Source organism: Ambystoma mexicanum, chromosome 13, assembly GCF_040938575.1.
Source record: "Ambystoma mexicanum isolate Mex_15411 chromosome 13, UKY_AmexF1_1, whole genome shotgun sequence".
NCBI classification, from domain to species: Eukaryota; Metazoa; Chordata; class Amphibia; order Caudata; family Ambystomatidae; genus Ambystoma; species Ambystoma mexicanum.
In genome coordinates, this window is record NC_090938.1 from 26,903,594 (window position 1) to 26,914,057 (window position 10,464).

Here is a 10,464-nt window from a genome sequence, read left to right on the forward strand (position 1 = left end):
GTGCCCTGAATTGCACATGTTGACCCATACGTGATCAGGCTTTAGATGGCAAAGCTGTCCCTCTGAATTGCACATGTTGACCCATACGTGATCAGGCTTTAGACGGCAGAGCTGTCCCTCTTAAACGCACATGTTGACCCATAGGTGATCAGGGTTTAGACAGCAGAGCTGTCCCCCTGAATCGCACATGTTGCAACTTAGGTGATCAGGCTTTAGACAGAAGGGCTGTCCCCCTAAATCACACGTGTTCCACCACACATGATCAGGTGTTCCACCACACGTGATCAGGCTTTAGACAGCAGAGCTGCCCCTTTAATCGCACATGTTGCACCACACGTGATCAGGCATTCGACAGCAGAGCTGTCCCTCTGAATCGCACATGATGCACCACACGTGATCAGGCATTAGACAGCAGAGCTGTCCCCCTGAATCGCACATGTTGCACCATACGTGATCAGGCTTTAGAGAGCAGTGCTGTCCCCGTGAATCGCACATATTTGAAGGTACGCATACATATGTAATGTTGTGCTCACACTTGGAGTTTGTACTAATCATCATATGCGTTAAAAGAATGTACTTTTTGCTAAAAGAAGAGGCCTTCTCTTTTATACGGTGGCGTTTAATGGCCATATATGAATAGCAATTGCAAACTAGAAAGAGACCTGCTGACCTGGCAAGAACTTGTTTTTAACAGAAGAATTGTGTTTGGTCACTGTATGTCGAAGCATGTTGAGCCTGCTAAAACTATCTGCAGATTACGGGTGGGGAAGGAATGAGTAAGCACAGCCTCGTGCACAGAGATACACAGAGGGGCACGAGAGAGAGCGAATAACAGATAACAGGAAACCACAATAGCAGATGTTGAACTGTTGACCTTGATGCAAAGTCATGACTGGGAGGAACCGCCTTGTGGTGGACATAATCTATGTGCAGCAATGTATGACAATGTAAAACAGATGGGTATAAAAGGACCACGATGTGCAGGGCAAAGCGCGGCACTTTGACGACTTGCTTTGCGAGACGTTTGAACTTGCTGCCCATTCGCGAATGCTTGTGCATTAATAAAGTAATGTTAACTTGGCTCTTTTCTGTCTGAGTTATTGCAGGGTCCCTCTTGTACTGGTTATGGACGGCGAGAAATCGCACCCACAATTTTGGTGTCAGAAGTGGGACGCGAAGGAGCGACAGTCCGTCACTGGGTGAGGAACGCCGCGGCGGAACCGGAGAAGGAATTGATCACGGGGCCCCAACAACTGAATCCGCACCTTTGATTGCAACCAACGCGTCATCCTTGTTTTTCCGGCTCCGTCGGCGGTGGAACAGCAGGCTGTCGCCCTTCGGGTCCGGAACACTCTGGCGGGACCCTTAAGATAAGTGGTATGGACGGATGCATGATGGAATAAGGAAATAATGATTCAGGGTTTGTGAAGAGGACGGTGGTAAGTCCGTCTATGAAGAAGTAATGTTGAAATGATGATATGATATGTTAGATACGCCAGGAGGATGTATTATTATTGTTAGCCAATAGGTGCATATTTGGGAAAGGTGAGTGTTTTAGGCAATTGTGGTATACCAACAAAATGGGTCAAGCGGCTTCCAGCAAGAGTGGTATAGGCAAGAGACACTATGCCCCTCTTGAAGGAACCCCTGCATTTGATATGTTGATTAAACATGGATTGAATTCAACATTGTTCTTAAAAGAATGGTCCGAATACACAAAAGATTTGATTGAGCATAAATGGCCAGACACCGGGTCCTTTGATGTGGACCGCATATCCAAAGTAGAAATAGAGTTAGTAAAAAGACGGGTTAGACCCGCACAGTTTGAGGCTATACGACTATGGAGGGTAGAAGCAATGCGCAGGCGCAATGCTCAGAATAAACAAAAAGCAAAGGAGCAGAAGAGAACGGTAAATCAAAAATTACATGATCTAGAGATAAAAGAGAAGGGTGAGAGGCTAGATCAGTTGGATAGACATATGATGATTAAGAACAGTGGGGGTATGTATCCTGCCGTGCCGGTGCCTCGATATGAAGATGTGATAGGGCTAGAAGCAGAACAAACAACGACTGAATTATTGTTTCCAGGAGCTACAGCTCCACCGGCAGACAGTGAGGGTGAAAGGGTGGAATTCCCAATGAAGTATGGGGACCCAGATAGGTTGATAGACCATAGGAGAACGACTACTGTAGAAAAGGATAGAGATGGAGACTTGCAAATCCTTATGACCGGGCTGTATGGCACACCCCTCAATGACAGCCTACGGGACCAATTGGGGTGTTTGACACCTTTGGAATTTAGGACAGTGGCCACTAAACTATATACCTTTCATGAGGGTAACTGTAAATTGAGAGGACAGAGTACTGCGGATCTGCCCTCAGCATATCAGGACGCTGTCGCGTTACTACCAGTGACTGCGTCCAGTGTTCAGTTATGGGGATGTATGTCAGACATAATAGAGGAAGTCATAAGGGGCAGTGTTGAATGGGAGAAGGAAAAGAGGGCATGGGAAAGAGAGGTGAGGGAAAGAGAGGCTAAACTCAAAGATGCAGACCAGGCGGGCCAAAACGTAGCTAATCGTATGATAGCATCCATACACTCACAGTCCATGTCCACCCTGGTGAGTCTGATGGAGGGCCTTGGCTGGCCTATACAAGTAAACGTAATTAAATATCTTCTTATTAGGGTGGATGATATAGAAGAGGAAAAGGAGCCTAGATATGTGTCCCAGTGGAATAGGATTAGGACGGAATTGGATAAGAAACTGCTATCTAATATAAGAGTGGATGATTCAGGGGCGGAAGAATGGAGGATGGCTAAGGTGGAGAAACTATTAAAAGATTATAAAAAAATAAAAGAGAAAACTCTTAGTCACCAGTCCTCTGCTTCATCACCAGTGCAGGCCCTTGTGAGTGAACAAACAAATACAGAAAAGTCACTATTAATGCCAATGAGAGAGTGCCAACCCACCATAGAGGCAGCCACTGGTAACATGATGCGCACCTATGTGTATGTCCCTTTATCCCGAATTGAATTAATGCATATCACTAAGTCCATCCCCGACCCCCGTATAGACCCGGCAGGATTCTACAAAGAAGTAGGAAAGTTATTCAGACCAGGGTTATTTACCGTAGAGGATGTAGATAACATATTGTTAGCCATTGTCCCAGAAGAAATATGGACCCCCTTTCGTGCCAAAGACAATGAAACAATAAAATGGAAAGATGTAATGGATGCGAGCAAAAATAGAAAACTGCATGAGGAATATCCTGAACCCCTAAGGGGGCATGGCATGGCAGTCCTGAGGGCTCTAGAAAAGGTGTTACCCCCATTTGATGTGAATGTGGAGAAACTGTCCGCTGTGATACAGGGTGCAAGTGAGGAGGTAGCACAGTACTTTCTGCGTTATGAAGCAGCATTCAAAGCGCACAGTGGGCTAGAGATAGGGTCTGAAACGGGCCAACGGTACTTTGCCACAAACTTTGTAGAGGGGCTCCACGGGCCAATTCAGGAGAACATTAGGAGGGCAGAAAGTACATGGATGACTAGGAACCCCCGGGATCTCCTCGAAATGGCTAGGTATTACGAAAGAGGGGAAAGAGTGAAGGGACAACAAAAGGCACGACAAGAGAAGGATTTAAAAACCAAAGTGTTGATGCAACAGTTGCATCAAGGGCCCCAAGGCAGGTATAACTACAATTATAACGGCCCGTCACAGGGCTATAGTAGCAACATGATAGGGGGCCAAGGGACAGGAAGAGGTACAGTGCAAGAAGGTGCGCTATATGGGAGGAGGGATGGGCTACCCCAAGATGTATGTGCCTTCTGCAAGAGACCCGGACACTGGAAATCCCAGTGTCCCCAGAGTGGTGGGAGAGGAAGGGGCGTACGGCCCCCTTCACAGACAACATTTGCCCCAGGAAATAGGACTGGTGGGTACGGCAACCAAGACAATAGAATGTTTAAACCCCCTCAACCCAATGCCTTTGACGGACAAGCAAGAGGGGATGTTCCCTGGCCGGCCCCGCCTCCCCCCAATCTACTGTATCAGCCACAACAAACACCACAAGTACAAGGTGTATGCCAGGGTGAAGAATGTGGAGAAGGGGTATACTATAGCGATGATTTTCAGGATAACACAAGCGATATGTCCTGAGGATGCCGGAATGAGATAGCGGGAGTGGTGCAGGTTCCTATAGACCAAAGGGGGCCTTATGCCTCTATTAGGATCGGCCCCCACCGAAACTTGAGATGTCTGGTAGACACAGGAGCTGGAAACAGTTCCGTGAATATCAGAGCCGTCCCCGCTGTCCCATTATCGGATAAAAGCAAGGTATCAGTTGGATTTGGGGGAAATCCAATAAAGACTCCTGTAAGTGAAATAGTAGAAGCGGAACTTCATGGGGTAAAATGGGAGAATGGGTGGCTGTTGACCAATCACTGCCCAGAAAACTTGTTAGGTATTGATGCATTAAAAACGCTAGGGGCCACAATATATTGCTCCCCCCAGGGAGTGAGAATGACCATAAGCAAACCTATGAGTATGATAGGAGTAATGCAAACCCTGCCCCCGGAACTCCAAGACATCCCGAATGAACTATGGGCCACTCATGGGAATGATGTAGGAGTATTGGATGTTTCCCCAGTAGTAATCAAACTAAAGCCCGGTGCCAGGTTGCCCAGGATAAAACAATATCGCATATCACACGAGGGAGAGCAGGCACTATATCAAATAGTACAGGACATGATACGGTTAGGGGTGGTAGAGCCAACAAATGATAGCCCTTGTAACTCTCCGATCCTTCCAGTACACAAGAAAGGTGATGAAGCCGTACCCTATCGTTTTATTATTGATTTAAGAGAAATAAACAAAATAGTAGAACCCAGATATCCAGTTGTCCCTAATATTTCAAGTGTACTCACTTTAATTCCCAAAACAGCAAAATGGTTTACGGTAATTGATTTGAAAAATGCCTTCTTCAGCATTCCTATTGCCGAAGAAAGCAGGTACCTGTTTAGTTTTACTCTTCGAGATAGACAGTATCGATTTACTAGAGCCCCGCAGGGATATACAGAAAGTCCCGCCATATTCAGCCAAGCACTAAAAACACAGATGGATAACCTAGCCCTACCCGCTAACACTGCTCTGATACAATATGTTGATGATTTGCTATTATGTGCAGCCACCGAAGAGGAATGCCATTATGTGACCAGATTGGTGCTAATGCACTTAGCAGAGAATAAGCACAAGGTAGCCCTAGCCAAAATGCAGTATGTAAAACAAAAGGTCCATTATTTAGGCTTTGAGCTGTCCGAAGAGGGGCGAACCCTGTCTACTGATCGCATTGCTTTGATACAGTCCATAAAAGGTCCAGACACGGCAAAGGGTCTCCGAAGGATAATTGGTGTTTTATCCTACTGTAGGCACTGGATTCCTGAATTCTCTGTATTGATCCAGCCCATGCTAAAAGCCTTAAAAGAAGTACAAGAAAACGGCCCATTAGAATGGACACCTGAGATGGAAAAAGCCCTGACAGCTATGAAAGATGTTCTATGCCACGCACCGGCCTTAGGCACACCTGATTATACTAAGAGATTTTGCCTTTTTGTTGATGAACAGGAAGGTTGCGCTGTGTCAGTCTTGACACAGGAACAAGGGGGTAAACAGAGACCATGTGCATATTTTTCTAGCACTCTGGACTCAGTAGCTCGAGGCCTACCCCCATGCATGAGAGCAGTAGCTGCAGCAGCGACAGCCCTAAAACAAAGTGCAGGTATCATCCTAGGGAGTGAAGTAACAGTAAAAGTTCCACATACGGTAGATGTTCTTCTGAATAGAGTGCATACACAGCATTTGACTACAGCTAGACTCACACAGTATGAGATGATCCTGTTTGCCAGTAATGTAAAAATTGAACGGTGTAACACTTTGAATCCAGCGACACTGCTTCCTTTGCCCACCTCACCTGATGACATTAGGCATGATTGTGTGATTCAAATGGAAGAACACACTAAGGGTAGAGCAGACCTGCAAGACACCCCGCTGGTTGATAATGAGGGTATATTATTCTGTGATGGTTCCTGTTTCAAACTGCCAAATGGGGAGACAACAGCAGGGTATGCAGTAACTACAGGGGAACAGTTGATTGAGAGTGGGAAAGTGTGTGAGAAATCGGCGCAGGCGGCAGAATTGATTGCGCTAACTAGAGCATTAGTGTTAAGCAGCGGCATGAAAGTGACAATTTATACTGATTCAGCCTACGCGCACGGGGTGGTTTCCAGTTTTGGTAAACTCTGGGGAGAGCGTGGGTTTTTAACCTCCCAAGGTGATACTATTAAACATGCCCGATTGATTGCTGAATTATTGCAAGCCCTTACGCTGCCCAAAATGGTGGCCGTAGTGAAGTGCTCAGCGCATAAAAAAACACTGGATTATGTCACGCAGGGAAATTCTTTGGCTGACCAGATGGCTAAACTAGCTGCCACAAGGGACACTCGGTGGGAAGCCCGACAGCTCATAGTGGGGAGGGATGTGACTATGGAAGGGACGAAGGAGCGCGTAAAGGAAATCCAAGCAGATGCAACCATTGAAGAAAGACTATCTTGGCACAAGGATGATCAATACGAGGAGACGGTAGATGGGCTATGGGCACATACCAATACGAATACTTGGGTACTACCTGACGCATACTTACCTGTGATAGTGAGCGTGGCTCATGGTCCAACCCACGTTAACGCAAGAACTATGGAAGAAGTTTTAAGTACTGTGTGGTACAACAAAAGATTGGGAATGTATTGTCGCCAATGGGCAAAACAATGTGAAATATGTGTTTTATATAATGTGGGGAAAGGTGTACCAGCCCCGGCAGGCCACAGTAAGTTACCCACCTGCCCTTTTGAGGTGGTGTATATGGACTTTATACAGCTGGAGCCTGTAAATAAACATTCCTACTGTTTGGTGATGACATGTGGGTTCTCAGGATGGGTGGAAGCATATCCCCTGCGGGACAATAGTGCCACCTCCACAGCACAATGCAGATTGAAACACTGGATGCCCTTGACTGAAATGGCCGGATGCATTGTCTATTGCATTATTGAGTATGCGTACTATGCCTAAGCGTACACATGGTTTATCTCCTTTCGAAATTGTTATGGGGCGTCCACCAAGTATTGGGACCCCCATATCACCTAAGAGATTGTCTGAGCAAGCATGGCCTGCATTACAACAGTACTGTATTGGGTTAACTAATAGACTGATTTCTATTAATGCACAGGTGAACGCAGTAGCTCCATCTCCTCTGATAGGAGAAGGTCACGACGTGCAGCCCGGTGACTGGGTTGTTATAAAAGCCTTCGATCGCACCAGCGGACTGCAACCCAGATGGAGGGGCCCGTTTCAGGTTCTCCTCGCAACACAAACTGCGGTAAAAGTTGATGGCAAACCGCACTGGTACCACGTGAATCACGTCAAGAAGACGCTGCCACTATTGATTCCTCCAGAAAAGGGAACCGACAAACCGCAGGTTGCAAGTGTACTGCCAGATGCCAGTGACAGGTGTGCCCATCGCCTCCGATCCCGTGACGTGTATGTGCCAAGCAACGTGTAAGGACACTGTTTTGAACTTTGATCATTAGGGAGATGAACATTTGGACTCTCTTGTTGGTTTTAGCAGAATTGTGCCTTACTGAAGACGACGGGCTTGTAGCCTGAAGGGCCTTCGGCGTTCCCCTCCTGGGACAGGCACTACGAGACGTGGGACAGATCGGATGAAGGTTTTCAGTGAGACCTACCACTACTAGAGTAATAAGGACACTGGTGCTTTAAATAGGGGATATTGCTATATCGCTAGGTTGCAACTGATATACGCTGTATACTGAGCCATATACTGAACTATGTCTACACCCGTGTATGCTGGTTTAGTCCCTGAACGGATAAGTGTATGCTCCTCAAACACAGAAGGTAAGAGGAAAATACCAGTTTGTACCACAAGAGGCAAAATTTTGTTTTCTGTATGCACGATAGTAGTACTAATAGCATTTGCCATAATATTCTGGTATCTGGAACATCCATCTAGATATGAATTAAAGAACCTGTTGCCCGAGTCAAATGAAACAGGGAGAACAGATTGGGTCAAGAGCAGGAATCGAGATGCCTATGACCAACACGACCCGGAAGACTATGCTAAAAATGAATACGTGAAGATAATAAACACAACATATGGGGTAGTGAATAAAACTGATTGCTGGATCTGCACCCACATGCCCCGACATAGCAGTGAAGGCATCCCAGTGTACGCATCGCCAGTTACTGAGGATGCGGGGTGTACATTAATTTACATGAGAATAGTGTCAGCACAGCAATATATGATACCGAATACCGCTTGTTATGTTAGAGGAGAGAACAAAACCCTTCTAAAGGAAAAGATACGCTATAAAATCAAAACTGAGGGAATCGGGCTTGCACCTGCTATGGTACAGATAGTAAGAGAACCTCCTCCCCCTATCACCATCACACAAGAGTTTAGGCCAAAGAATATATGTTTTAAGAGGAGCGCAAGAGGTAATCAAAGAATGATCTCGGGGTGCAGTCAAATGGTGAATCTAAATAACTACACGAAGGGATTGTTACAGATTGAAGGACATGCCTACGTCTGTAACAAGAGGGCTTATTTGTGGTTAGCCAAAGATTTTGTTGGGGTATGTTACATAGCCAGAATAATGCCGGCTGTGATGGTATATGCCCCGTCTACTCTGCATAAAGAAATACACAGCAGAAATAAACGAGCAGTAAACCCAAAAATTCCTACGTATCAACCTACAGGATGGGAAACGTTTATAGATCTGATGGGGGTCCTGGTTCCTCCAGCGGGCATCTTTATGAACAGTCAAGAAATCCAAAAGCTAAGCAGGGCCCTTGAGTTCGTAATCGAAGAATCTGCAGACCTAATGGAAAACATCACTTATGAAATGAAAGCAATTCGGCTAGTGGCTCTCCAAAATAGGTATGTCTTAGACATACTCACTGCAGAAAGGGGCGGAGTCTGTTTTTTGGTGGGATCCCAATGCTGTGTTTACATACCAGAAGGGAGTACAGGAATCCTGGATGGAGTAAACAAACTGCATAAAGTGGCGGATAGCATCCACCAGGAGGAAGGGTCAGGAGATAGCTGGTGGATGAAGCTCCTGAAAGAAATTGGATGGCAACTTCTTACGCCTATACTGGTTCTAGCGGCAATAGTTGTAGGTATTTGTCTCTGCATCCAATGTTTCCCGGTATGTGTGTCGTGCTGTGTTTCCATGTGTTCTTCCAGCATAACGCGCCTAAATCCAATGGATAAAAGCCATGTACAACAGGAATTTTTTGACATGGGAGGCCTGGAGAAGATTATGGTACATACAGTATGTGATGATGTTGCTTTCCTGCCATCTGCTTATGCTAGGAAGGTTTAGATTGATGCTCAAGTGTGAGCAAAGGGTGGATTGAAGGTACGCATACATATGTAATGTTGTGCTCACACTTGGAGTTTGTACTAATCATCATATGCGTTAAAAGAATGTACTTTTTGCTAAAAGAAGAGGCCTTCTCTTTTATACGGTGGCGTTTAATGGCCATATATGAATAGCAATTGCAAACTAGAAAGAGACCTGCTGACCTGGCAAGAACTTGTTTTTAACAGAAGAATTGTGTTTGGTCACTGTATGTCGAAGCATGTTGAGCCTGCTAAAACTATCTGCAGATTACGGGTGGGGAAGGAATGAGTAAGCACAGCCTCGTGCACAGAGATACACAGAGGGGCACGAGAGAGAGCGAATAACAGATAACAGGAAACCACAATAGCAGATGTTGAACTGTTGACCTTGATGCAAAGTCATGACTGGGAGGAACCGCCTTGTGGTGGACATAATCTATGTGCAGCAATGTATGACAATGTAAAACAGATGGGTATAAAAGGACCACGATGTGCAGGGCAAAGCGCGGCACTTTGACGACTTGCTTTGCGAGACGTTTGAACTTGCTGCCCATTCGCGAATGCTTGTGCATTAATAAAGTAATGTTAACTTGGCTCTTTTCTGTCTGAGTTATTGCAGGGTCCCTCTTGTACTGGTTATGGACGGCGAGAAATCGCACCCACATATTGCACCATACGTGATCAGGCATTAGACAGCAGAGCTGTCCCACTGAATCGTACATGTTCCATCACGCGTGATCAGGAATTAGACAGCAGAGCTGTCCCTCTGAATCACACATGTTGCACCACTTGTGATCAGGCATTAGACAGCAGAGCTTTCCCCCTGAAACGAACATGTTTCACCACACATGATCAGGCTTAGACAGCAGAGCTGTCCCCTGAATCGCACATGTTCCACCACACATGATCAGGCGTTCCACCACACGTGATCAGGCTTTACACAGCAAAGCTGTCCCCCTAAATAGCACATGTTGCACGACACGTGATCAGGCC

At 46.0% G+C, this 10,464-nt stretch overlaps 1 long non-coding RNA gene across 1 annotated transcript; it reads left to right on the forward strand.

Annotated features, from left to right (window-relative positions):
• Nucleotides 1-504: 504 nt before the first annotated feature.
• LOC138520767 (uncharacterized) lies at nt 505-10,064 on the forward strand. The gene is made up of 2 exons (XR_011282877.1): nt 505-1,066; nt 7,276-10,064. It is a non-coding gene; the product is annotated as an uncharacterized lncRNA (long non-coding RNA).
• Nucleotides 10,065-10,464: the final 400 nt, after the last annotated feature.